General features: G+C 41.4%; 1 protein-coding gene and 1 non-coding gene across 6 annotated transcripts in view; both read left to right on the plus strand.

Moving 5' to 3' along the window:
* Positions 1-202: 202 nt before the first annotated feature.
* Positions 203-13419, plus strand: part of EDC3 (enhancer of mRNA decapping 3) — a 90516-nt gene continuing 77299 nt past the window's right edge. Inside the window, exons 1-2 of one of the 5 annotated variants that reach the window (XM_037047033.1) lie at positions 210-324; positions 1069-1129. The gene's annotated coding sequence lies outside the window, so the exon portion shown is untranslated. The other 4 variants (XM_037047035.1, XM_037047038.1, XM_037047034.1 and 1 more) reach the window with 4 other exon arrangements.
* Positions 7201-7306, plus strand: LOC118987850 (U6 spliceosomal RNA). Its single transcript, XR_005066654.1, has one exon. It is a non-coding gene; the product is annotated as a U6 spliceosomal RNA (small nuclear RNA).

Genomic DNA, 13419 nt, shown 5'->3' on the forward strand with positions numbered 1-13419 from the left:
AACTCCAGTCTACGCGAGTAGGCGGGGCACGCAACACCGCAGCCGAGGCGCGTCTCCGGAAGGCTTCCGGCTCCACTCTCGCAACAGGGCTTCCAAACTCTCAAATTTCCCGGGCGCTCAGTCCCTCAATTGCCCGCCCTATGGTTTCCAAGGCGTCGCGCAGGAAGTGAGCTCATGACGGTGGCGTGGAGACGCGAGGCTCTTCCGGCGGCCGCGGCAGTAGGGTGGGTGTGGAGCAAACAGCCCCTCAATTTCTGGGTTCACTCTCGTCTCCGGGCCGATTCGCTTGGTGTGCTGAAGAGGCGCAGGCCCGACGACTTGGAGGTGGGAGGAAGGGGCGGCGGCTGGTTTGTGGGCGCTCGTGGGAGGGGGCATCTGGGGTTGCCAGGCAGCTCTGCTTTTAAGCTTGAAGATTCCAGGCCTCGTAGACCCATATAGAGGTGGCGCACGCTGGGGGCCACAGTGGGCGCGCAGAGAGCGAGGTACTAGGATGATCTTGGGGGCGTGGTTTGAGGTGGGAGTACGAGGGTCGCGGGATTCCGAACGGTCTGGGGAAGGGGTAAGAAGTGCGGCTTTAATTAGGCTCTTGGTTTAGACTTGTTGATGGCCGCTGCAGTTTGCCCACTCATTGCTTCATACCTCAGTTTCCTTTTGTAGAGTAGGGTGGCAGGGGAGAGCGTTAGTGCCACATCCATGACTGATAGCTTGAGGACAGAGATCTAAAGATGAACTGGATTCTAGAAGGGGAGAGTGGTTGAGAAAGTAATGATACCTACTAGGGCCCAGCTTCTACTAAGTCCTGGAAACTTCCCCTTGATTCTCCATGCTGTTGGTGTAAGACTGAGGTTCTTATCAGTACTTTTTTGTGTGAAATTGATTTACCTTATCAATAACTAACTTGTTGAAGTGGTTAAAGTGTCTTGCTGTGTGGAGGCAAAGTTCTCACCTGCTTGGCCAGTTGGTTGTCAATATATCTCCCAATTCCAGAGCCAGCTGGAATCCTAACAGTACTCTTCCATAGTAACAGATGAGGAACTGGAGACTCAGAATGGTTTTTCTCTTTCCTAGACACAGACTAAAGTGATTTCATTCTGCTGCCTGTCGATATTGGTCTTAATCCCACCAAAACGTAAGTGACTGTCTTCTGAGCAGATCTGTATTTCAACTGGAAACTCCTAATGGATTCTAGTTTTTTTCCTTTTTTTATTGATTTTTTTTTAATTTTAGAAAGAGGAAGGGTGAGTGAGAGAGAAGGAAACAGAGAGAAACATCATTTGTTGTTCCACCTATTCATGCATTCATTGGGTGATTCCTGTATGTTCTCTGACCAAGGATTGAACCTGCAATTTGGGTGTGTGGGGGTGACCCTTAAACCATCTGAGCTCTAGTCTTTTTTTTATGAATAGCAGATTACCTGTACTGAGCACAGAGTTGCTATTTGTTGGTTTCTGTGTATGAAGTGAAGATGTTTACAAATAACAACTTTTTAAAATATATTTTATTGATTATACCATTACAGTTGTTCTATTCCCCCCTTCATTCCCCTCCACCTGCACACCCCCTCCCCCACCATTCTCCCCCCTTTAGTTTATGACCACGTGTCTCAACTTCTTTAGATTCTATATTTCCCCCACTATTCTCACCCTCCCCCCTATCTATTTTCTACCTACCGTCTATGCTATTTTCTGTACCTTCTCCCCCCTTCTCCTCCTCCCACTCCCCTGTTGCTAACCCTCTATGCATTCTTCATTTCTATGGTTCCACTCCTGATCTAGCTGTCCTCTTGGTTTGCTTTTGTTTTAGGTGTGGTTGTGGATAACTGTGAGTTTGCTGTCCTTTCACTGTTCATATTTTTCATCTTCTTTTTCTTATATAAGTCCCTTTAACATTTCATATAATAAGGGCTTGGTGATGATGAACTCCTTGAATTTGATCTTACCTGAGAAGCACTTTATCTGCCCTTCCATTCTAAATGAAAGCTTTGCTGGATAAAGCAATCTTGGCTGTAGGTCTTTGGATTTCATGGCTTGGAATACTTCTTTCCAGCCCCTTCTTGCCTGTAAGGTCTCTTTTGAGAAATCAGCTGACAGTCTGATGGGTACTCCTTTGTAGGTGACTGTCCCCTTATCCCTTGATGCTTCTAGGATTCTCTCCTTCATTTTAGTCTTGGCTAATGTAATTATGATGTGCCTTGGTGTGTTCCTTCTTGGGTCCAACTTCTTTGGCACTCTCTGAGCTTCCTGGATTTCCTGGAAGTCTATTTCCTTTGCCAGACTGGGGAAGTTCTCCTTTATTATTTGTTCAAATAAGTTTTCCACTCGTGGCTGTTCCTTTTCCCCTTCTGGTACCCCTATAATTCGGATGTTGGAACGTTTAAAGATGTCCTGGAGGTTCCTAAGCCTCTCCTCATTTTTTTGAATTCTTGTTTCTTTATTCTTTTCTGGTTGGACGTTTCGTTCTTCCTTCTGGTCCACTCCATTGATTTGAGTCCCAGTTTCCTTTCCATCGCTATTGGTTTCCTGGACATCTCCCTTCATTTCAATTAGTTTAGCCTTCATATGTTCCTCTAATTTGTGGCTATAATCAACCAGTTCTGCGAGCATCCTGATCACCAGTGTTTTGAACTGTGCATCTGATAGGCTATTTCTTGGCCACTTAGAGTTATTGGCTCTGGGACTTTGAGTTCTTCTTGAGCCATGTTTTGGACTGTCTGTGCCTGTTATGTAGGAGGAACAGAGCCCCAGGTGTTCACCAGGGTGGGGCAACTCAGTGGCTAGGTTGCGATGCTGTATGTGGGGGCGGGGGTCAAAGGAAAGCAATGGCATCCCCTCTGCCGCCTCCCACCGCCAGGGCTGCTCGGTCAGTCCCACTGTGTGCAAATGTGCGACTGTGGTCAGCCCCTCGCCTTGTGCACTCACGCTGGGGCTTGCTCTCACTGCTCACTACTCACTCCTCTGCTGGTTTATCTGCGTGTGCACGAATGTGTGACAATGGTCAGTCTGCCCTGCACCCTCACTGGGTCCGTGCTGCTACCCCGGCTGCCTGCGCGCCTGGGGTTGGGGGATCTTTCTTGCTGGACCCTGCTCTGCTGCTGGCTCTGCCCCTCTTACCGGTCCCAGTTGAATGATTCTTGTTGGACTTTCGTATAGTTCAATTTTCTGTTCTTTGGTTGTGTCTTTGTTTACTAAACCTTTGTTGTATTCAAACTTGGTTGTGGGAGAAGGCACAGTGTTTCCACCTACCTCTCCATCTTGGCGGAAGTCACAACTTTTTGATTACTAAGAATTTTTTGGTGGAGCTTTCTAGTGGTAGAACTATGGGACTAGGAAAGTGTCTCTCAGACTCTTTTGACCTGTGACTACATCATGATTCTGTGTACCCCCTAAATGCATAAAGTTCATGTGCGTGCACACACATGACACAGGTTTGCTGTCTGCAGATGATGCCCTTTGACATTGTTTCATTAAAAGAAAAAAAGTAGATTGCAACTCACTAAATTGACTGCTAAAGACCTATAGTTTGAAAACCAGTGGACTAGAAAATGTTTAAGATTGTTATGATTTGTGAGATTCTGTAATTAATTCAAAGTGGAAAATGTGTGGTTTTTCTGTTTTTCTCAACCAGAGTAGCAGGGTTAATAGAGTTCTTTTTTATTATTATCATTTTTTATTGTTGTTCAAGTACAGTTGTCTCCATTTTCTCTCCACCACTACTCCCCCTGCCAGTGTCCCACCCATCCCCACCTCTAACCCTGGATTATACCTGCCTTTCCCACCTTTCCCATTATCCATTCCCCCTCCCTCTGATTACTGAGTCTTTATTTCAATGTTTCTAGTTATATTTTGTCTGCTTGTTTGTTTTGTTGATATGTTCCACTAATAGGTGAGATCATACGGTATTTGTCTTTTACTGCCTGGCTTATTTCACGTAGCATAATGCTCTCCAGATCCATCTATGCTGTCGAGAAGGGTAGGAGTTCCTTCATTCTTTCCGCTGCGTAGTATTACATTGTGTAAATGCACCACGAGTTTTTTTGTTTGTTTTTGTTTTTAAGGTTTTATTTAGAGAAAGGGGAAGGGAGGGAGAAAGAGGGAGAGAAATATCAATGTGTGGGTTGCCTCTCACATGCCACTCAGCTGGGGACCTGGCCCACATCCCAATCATGTGCCCTGACTGGAAATCAAACTGGCCACCCCCAATCCACTGGCCAGTGCTCAATCCACTGAGCCACACCAACCAGGGCTCTACCATGGGTTTTTGATCCACTCATTTACTGATGGGCACTTAGATTGCTTCCAGTGCTTGGATATTTTAAATTGTGCTGCTATGAACACTGGATGCATAGGTCTTTTGAACTGGTGTTTCTGGGTTCTTAGGGTATAATCCCAGCAGTGGACTTGCCAGGTCAAAAGGAAGTTCCATTTTTAGTTTTCTGAGGAAATTCCATACTGTTTTCCACAGTGGCTGCACCAGTCTGCATTCCCACCAACAGTGCACTAGGGTTCACTTTTCTCCACATCCTCGCCAGCACTTGTTTGTTGATTGTTTATGATGGCCATTCTGACTGGTGTGAAGTGGTATCTCACTGTAGTTTGAATTTGCATCTCTGATGGCTAGTGATGCTGAGCATCCTTTCATATGTCTCTGGGCCCTCTCTATGTCCTCCTTAGAGTAGTGTCTGTTCAGGTCCTTTGCCCATTTTTAAATGGGTTGTTTGTCTTCCTGGAGTGGAGTCATGTGGATTCTTTATATATTTTGGAGATCAAACTCTTGTCTGAGGTATCATTGGCAATATATTTTGCCAATGGTATTTTGCTATTCCATATGATTGGTTCCCTTTTCATTTTAATGCTATCTTCTTTAGCTGTGCAGAAACTTTTTAATTTGATGAAGTCCCATTTGTTTATTCTTTCATTTATGTCTCTTGCTCTAGGGGACATATCATTGAAAATATTGCTGTGTGGAATGTCTCAGATTTTCTAGAGTTCTTATAAATGCAGCAGATCAACAGGACAGGATATCCAAATTGGTAGCTCAAAGTAAGTGTGTATAGTATCCATGGTGATAATGTCACTTTTAGCAAGGTATTTGTTAAGTCTTTTATGGTGGCCCTGTGGGTAAGGTGGGGATATTTGCCAGATTGTGGTAAAAGTAGATGGAATCATGATTTTAAATAGCTTTGTCTGGAGGGTTTTGATTTATGGACACAATACTGCTGGGATTCTGAGTTGAGGCTCTGTCACTTTCTTTTATACACAGTGTGTCTTTGAAGTCTTACCTGAAAGGTATACTTAGCAAGTTTGTGACCTTGATGAAGTGAAGAGAGAAAGAATCATCTGGTTAAACTCAAAATTTGCCCAGTGCAACTTAATGAAATGGAAGGGTCATATAACTGTGAGGAATTTTACTTGGGTCCAAAAAAATCAGTTATATCAGTTAATTAAGGTAGAGATGTGACTTTGGAGGGGCTCATGTAATAAGAAGATGTGGAGTGTCAGTCATCTGAGTCAGTGGTGTGGTTAGCCCGTGAGAAGAACGATGTGAACTGTAGTAGTAGATTGCATTAGGGAAATATAAGGTCAAGAAAGGTTGTGTCACTTGATCCCAGCACTGGTTGGCTCACACATGAATATTAGGTTTAGGTCTTGGTACTCTGCAAGAATAAATTAATTTAGAAGTTGGAAGTTAAAAGGAGTCAAAATTGGTTTTAAAAAGTGATTTTTATTGGCTGTCTGAAGACATGGTGAAGTTGCTTTGGCAACTTCAAAGCAACCAGAAAGAATCCCGTATCTTCACCATTGAGTGACGCTTTTTCCCCATGTCATTCCAGGCACATTCAGTCAGTGTGGCCTTAAAACATTTTTGCTTGAGAGTGTCCAAAACGTTAGGAAATCTATGTATCTCTTTTAAGTTGGTCTCTGAGATTTTTCATCATAAATTTAAGTTTACCTGGCTGGTGTGACTCAGTGTAGGTTGAGTGCCAGCCAGCAAAGCAAGGGGTCGCTGGTAGAATTCCCAATCAGGGCACATGCCTGGGTTGCGGGCCAGGTCCCCGGTGGGCGGCGTATAAGAGGCAACCACACATTAATGTTTCCCTCTCTTTCTCCCTCTCTTCCCCTCTAAAAATCAAAAAATCTTTAAAAACAATTCAGTTTAATTAAGCATTTAATTTTTAAAAGTTAGGGATATAATTTCTGACATTGTAAGTATTGACTTTCTAAAAATAAATACAAAGCTATCTAAATTTAATAGCAATTTGATTTTGTTTTAAATTCTCACCTAAAGGAATATATCTATTGATTTTAGAAAGAGGGTGGGAGAGGGGCAGAGAGAGAGAAACACTTACTGGTTGCCTCAGAGAGAGAGAAACATCAATGTGAGACAGAAACATTGATCGGTTGCCTCTGGTAAGTGCCCCGACCAGGGATCAAACCACAACCTAGGAGTGTGTGCCCTGACTTGGAATCGAGCTGCAACATTTTGGTGTACAGGATCATGTTCCCACCAACTGAGCCACCCTGCCAGGTTGCAATTTGATGCTTTTAAAATATACAAATGCCCTGACTTGTATGGCTCAGTTGGTTGGGCATTGTCCCACAAAACGAAAGGTTGCCAGTTCAGTTCTGGTGGGAGCATATGCCTGGTTTGCAGGTTTGGCTCTGTACGAGGGGCATCTGCTCGCCGTTTCTCTCCTCTTTCTCCCTCCCTTCCCCTCTCTCTATAAATAAATAAATAAAATCTTTTAGAAATGATTAAAAAGCAAATAAAAAACCTTTATTATATTAAAAACCGTCTAAGGTATGTATAAATGGTATATTACATTATTTGATTTTCAGATGTTAAGCCAGTCTTGTGTTCCTATAATAAACCCCACTTAGTCATGGTGTATAATACTCGTTATATGTTCCTGAATTCAGTTTAGTAATATTTTGTTAAGAATTTTTCTCTGTGTACATGAGGGATATTGATCTGAAGTTTTCTTTTCTTATGATGTCTTTGTCTGGTCTTAGTTGTCAGACTGATACAGTTGACCCTTGAACAATACAGGTTTGAATTGCGTGTCTCCACTTACACCCAGACTTTTTTCAATAAATATACAATTGGCTCCCGCCCGCCCCCCGCCCCCCGCCCCGCCCCCAGTATCCCTGGGTTTCCACGTTTGCAGATTCAGTCAACCACAGATTAAAAACAGTATTTTCAGTGCTCGCTTCAGCAGTACATATCCAAAATTGGAATGATACAGAGAAGATTAACATGACCCCTGCGCAAGGATGACACGCAAATTCGTGAAGTGTTCCATATTTTTCCAGTGGAACAGAATGGAGAGCCCAGAAATAAACCCAAGTCTCTGTGGTCAATTAATATTTGACAAAGGGGGCAAAAGCATGAAATGGTGTAAAAATAGCTCTTCAACAAATGGTGTTGGGAACTCTGGACAGCTACATGCAAAAAAGTGAAACTAGATCACCAACTTAACCATACACAAAAATAGATTCAAGCTGAGTAAAAGACTTAAATTCAAGGTGGGTGTAAGTTGTGACATCATAAAAGTCCTAGAGGAGAATATAGGCAGGAAAATCTCAGACATTCAACACAGCAATATTTTCACCAATACATCCCCTAGAGCAAGGGACATAAAAGAAAGAATAAACAAATGGGACTTCATCAGATTAAAAAGCTTCTGCACAGCCAAAGAAAATAGCATTAAAATGAAAAGGGAACCAATCATATGGATTAGCAAAATACCATTGGCAAAATATATTGCCAATGATACCTCAGACAAGAGTTTGATCTCCAAAATATATAAAGAATTCACATGACTCCACTCCAGAAAGACAAACAACCCAATTTAAAAATGGGCAAAGGACCTGAACAGACACTACTCTAAGGAGGACATAGAGAGGGCCCAGAGACATATGAAAGGATGCTCACCGTCACTAGCCATTAGAGATGCAAATTCAAACTACAGTGAGATACTACTTCACACCAGTCAAAATGGCCATCATAAACAATCAACAAACAAGTGCTGGTGAGGATGTGGAGAAGAGTGAACCCTAGTGCGCTGTTGGTGGGAATGTGGAGAACGGTATGGAATTTCCTCAGAAAACTAAAAATGGAACTTCCTTTTGACCTGGCAAGTCCACTGCTGGGATTATACCCTAAGAATCCAGAAACACCAATTCAAAAAACCTATGTACCCAACGTTCACAGCAGCACAATTTAAAATATCCAAGCACTGGAAGCAATCTAAGTGCCCATCAGTAAATGAATGGATCAAAAAACCATGGTATGTTTACACGATGGAATTCTATGCAGCGGGAAAAAAAGAAGGTGCTACTAACCTTCGGGACAGCATGGGGGGAACTGGAGAGAATTATGCTAAGTGAAATAAGCCAAGCAGTGAGGGACAAATACCATATGATCTCACTTTTAGCTGGAACCTAATCAACAAAACAAACAAGCAAGCAAAATATAACTAGAGACATTGAAATTAAGAGCAAACTAACAGTAACCAGAGGGGAGGTGGGAGGGGATAATGGAGGGAGGGGAGGAAGGGTTTTCAGGAACAACTATAAAGGACACATGGACAAAACCAAGGGAAGGTGGAAGCAGGGGAGGGAGGTGGGGATGGCTGGGGTAGAGGGGAGTGGTGGGGGTAAATGCAGATAACTCTAATTGAATTAACAAAATAATAAAAAAAAAACAACAGTATTTTTGATCCTCAGTGGGCAGTGTATGGGTGGGGAGGGTTGACCATAGTCATTATTTCATACCATTTTATGTAAAGGACTTGAGTGTCCATGGATTTTGGTATCTGCATGGGTGTGAGATGTCCTAGAACCAGTCCCCTTTGGATATCAACGGACAGCTTTAAGTTTTTTGGGAGTCAAAAGTTAAACGGGGATTTTAGACTGCCCCTAACTTCTGCATTATTCAGGATAAATTAGTACTACCCTAATAAATGAGTTAGGAAATGTTCTTTTCTTTTATATTTTCTGTAAGAGTTTGTGTAGGATTGTTAATTATTTTTTTCTATATGTCTGATAGAATTTACCACTGAAGTCTCCTGGACCTGGGCTTTTCTTTATGGGAAGATTTTTAATTACTAATTCAATTTCTTTACTTGATTTAGGTCTATCCACATTTTCTATTGCTTCTTGAGTCAACTTTGATCATTTGTATCATTCTGGGAATTTGTCCATTTCATACATTTCCTTTTTCTTATTGAACTTGTATCCATCTCTTTTTACACAAATTTTTTAAAGGAGTCAGTAGACTTTTTCTATAAAGAGTCAGATGATAGGCTTCGTGAGTCATGTAGTTTCTGTCATAACTACTCAGCCTTTTTATTGCATTGCAAAAAGAGCCACAGAAAACAGGCAGACAGCTGAACATGATTGTGTTTCCATAAAACTTTATTAGTAGTGAGCCAGATTTGGCCCATGGGCTGTAGTTTTCTAACCTCTGTCCTAAGTAATAAGTTTTATGGTAGGAGATCTTTTATTAATGATTCAATTATCTAGGCAGATCAAGTTTATGAAAAGTAGTGTGGAAATTGATTCCCTTGCATACCTTTGTGTCTAGGGATATGTGTATTTTGAAGATTGGAACTTCATTTCCAGGATGTTGTAGAGGAAATTCAAGTATTATTATAGTTTTGTTTGGGTGAGAAGGGAGGTGGCCCTCACAGCATGACTTTCTGGGCCATAAATCAAGTTCCCTATTTGGCCAGTATTCTTTTTGCTGGAGTCTCCTTTATTTCAAAGGAGACTTTGAAATAAAGTGCACTGTATGGTAGAAACTATACAGATTGTGTGACTTAATCTTAACAATGATCCCTTCAGGTGGCAGTCTAATTGGTATCATTCCCATTTTTGGAGTTGAGACTCAGATTAGGATAATTTGCCTAGGTCATATTGCTGGTAAGTGGTGAAGTCCAGTAGTGAACCTGGGCTTGTGATGTCTGACCTTGGGAAGTCCATGCTGTTTTCGCTATGCAGCCTTTTATGGAAGGTATGGACTTAGTAGGATTGTACTAGATGGTTTCTTTTAAAATCTCTGCCATTCCCAAGATTTTGATTCTGTGAATACCTTTTCAGATAGAGGCATGGAAATATACCTAGTTTTTCAGAAATCAATAACTAATCACTTGTCTATCTGCAGCTGTTGATTGTAATTGTCCTTAGCATACCAAGGGGTTGCTCCTTGGATCTTAGTGCTGTAAGTGCTGTCTATCGTGGCAGTTTAGATGGAAGTTAGGTCTGTAATTGGCAAGTTGTTTATTTGTAGTTTATGGAACATTTTGGCAACTGCCTCAGTTGCATAATGTGTGGAAAACTATTTAGGGCTACCTGACTTAGTTACCTCAAGGCTTCTTAGAAGAGAAATAATATAGTCAGGTCTCATACTTAGTGTGGCATTTGGTAGTCTGGAAATCCTGATAGTCCAGCGTTTCAGTAAAACAGTCCCACATCTACCCTGTGACTTTCTGTGTACTGTGCCCAGCCAGTATGGGTACACTTACCCACCACAAGGATGTATAGAAAAGTGTTTAATTCTTAATTCATCGTGGCCTCTAAACTGGAAATAACTGTCTCTCAACATTAGAATGGGCAAAGCCATTAAGGCATAGTTATGTAATAGAATACTACATGGTCATGGGAAAGAATGAATTGTCGCTTCATGTAATAAGGGTGAATCTCAGAGATGTACCATTGAGCAAAAGAAACCAAATACTTTAAAAAGAGGACCTTTATACTTGTATGCAGAAAATTACACAACACTGAAGACAGAAATCAAGGAAGACACAAACAAATGGAAACATATACCGTGTTCATGGATTGGAAGAATTAACATCATCAAAATGTCCATACTACCCAAAGCAATTTACAGATTTAATGCAATACCTATTAAAGTGCCGATGGCATATTTCACAGACATAGAACAAACACTTCAAAAATTTATATGGAACTACAAAAGACCACGAATAGCAGCTGCAATTTTGAGAAAGAAAAGCAAAGTAGGAGGGATTACAATACCTGATATCAAACTGTACCACAAGGCCACTGTAATCAAAACAGCCTGGTACTGGCATAAAAACAGGCACATAGACCAATGGAATAGAACAGAGAGCCCAGAAATAAACCCAAACCTCTACAGTCAATTAATATTCGACAAAGGGGGCAGTAACATAAAATGGAGTAAAGATAGCCTCTTCAACAAATGGTGTTGGGAAAACATGCAAAAAAAATGAAACTCGAGCACCAACTTACACCATACACCAAAATAAATTCAAGGTGGATAAAAGACTTAAATATAAGCCGGGAAACCATTAAAGTCCTAGAGGAGAGCATTGGCAGGAAAATCTCAGACATTCCACGCAGCAATATTTTTACTGATACGTCCCCTAGAGCAAGGGATATAAAGGAAAGAATTCACAAATGGGATCTCATCAAAATTAAAAGCTTCTGCATGGCTAAGGAAAACAGTATCAAGATAAAAAGAGAAGCAACTGTTTGGGAAAACATATTTGCCAATGATACCTCAGACAAAGGTTTAATCTCCAAAATATACAAAGAACTCACTCGACTCCACTCAAAGAAGACAAGCAACCCGATTAAAAAATGGGCAGAGGACTTGAACAGACATTTCTCCAAGGAGGACATACAGAGGATCCAGAGACACATGAAAAGATGCTCGATATCACTAGCTATCAGAGAGATGCAAATTAAAACCACAATGAGATACCACTTAACACCAGTCAGAATGCCTATCATAAACAAAGCAACAACAACAAGTGCTGGAGAGGTTGTGGGGAAAAGGGGACCCTAGTCCACTGTTGGTGGAATTGCAGACTGGTACAACCACTATGGAAAGCAGTATGGAATTTTCTAAGAAAACTAAAAATGAACGTGCCATTTGACCCAGCAATTCCACTGCTAGGAGTATATCCTAAGAACCCTGAAACACCAATCCAAAAGAACCTATGCACCCGATGTTCATAGCAGCACAATTTACAATAGCCAAGAGTTGGAAGCAACCTAGATGCCCATCGGTCGATGACTGGATCAAAAAACTATGGTACATTTACACAATGGAATTCTATGCTGCAGAAAGGAAGAAGGAGATCCTACCCTTTGCAACATCATGGATGGAGCTGGAAAGCATTATGCTGAGCGAAATAAGCCAGGCAGTGAAAGACAAATACCATATGATATCACCTTTAACAGGAATGTAAACAACAAAACAAACAAGCAAGCAAAATGTAACCAAAGACACTGAAATACAGAACGTGCTGACAGGGTCCAGAGGGTAGAGGGGAGAGAAGCACAGAGTAAAAGGGGATGGACTCACATGAATAAGTATGAAGGACACATGGACAGTAACTAAGACGGAGGGCGGAGATGGGAGGGGGGTGGGGAACACTGGGGGGGTGCAGGGCTGGGAATACAAGAAAGAAAACTGTACTTGAACAAAAGTTAAATAAATTAAACCTTTCTCAAAAAAAATAAAATAAAAAGAGGACCTTTATTATTTCATTTGTGTGAAGTTCAAAAAACAAGCCGTGCTATTTTTCTTTATAGATATCAGAATAATGGGTACCTTTGTGGGTACACAGTGGAAACTTAGGGGGTGTTAGAAGTATTCTGTGTCTTGTTCTAGGTGGTGGTTATATGAGTGAATTAATATGTAAAAATATATTGAGCTGTACATGCAAAGTAGGTAGACTTACTATTCATTATACCTTGATAGAAAAGTAGAAAATAAAAGGCTCCCAAGATTGGTCCCCTGTAGCTTCTCTATCTTCTGCTTCAGCTGTAGCTCTTTTGACATGAAGAGGTTAGCCCTATAATTGATGAAGCCCCCTTCCTTCATGTGTTCATCTGATCAAGAACCCAGATGGTGGCACTCCGCTTGATTTTCTGCTTTCAGTTAATAAAGACATTTTCTTTATAGATACAGACATGGCTTGGAGCTCCTGCAAGTTTGGTTCCAGATGGCTGCAATAAAATGAGTATTGCAGTAGAGCGAGTTGTACTCTTTTTGTTGCTGGAGGGGCTTGTCTTCAATTTGTAAAAAATGTAGCATCTGTGAGGCATAGTAAAGTGAAGCCTGGTAAAATGAAGCATGCCTGTAAACCTATTTCTAAGTTTTGAATGATGTATTAGTGGATTTTATATAGAGGGAAATTGCTGACAATAAAAGGACAGTTAGTTACATGTTGAGTGGTTACTTTTTAAAAAAGTTTTTAGTAATAACTAAATAGAAAAATACCAGCAGTCCACATTTTAAAAATATTAAAAATTCTACGCAGCCCTGGCTGATGTGATTCAGTGGGTTGAGCGCTAGCCTGAGAACCAAAGGGTCACTGGTTTGATTCCCAGTCAGGGCACAAGCCTGGGTTGCAAGCCAGGTCCC

This window comes from Sturnira hondurensis, unplaced genomic scaffold (genome assembly GCF_014824575.4).
Source record: "Sturnira hondurensis isolate 20B ecotype Veracruz unplaced genomic scaffold, ASM1482457v3 Scaffold0005329, whole genome shotgun sequence".
NCBI classification, from domain to species: domain Eukaryota; kingdom Metazoa; phylum Chordata; class Mammalia; order Chiroptera; family Phyllostomidae; genus Sturnira; species Sturnira hondurensis.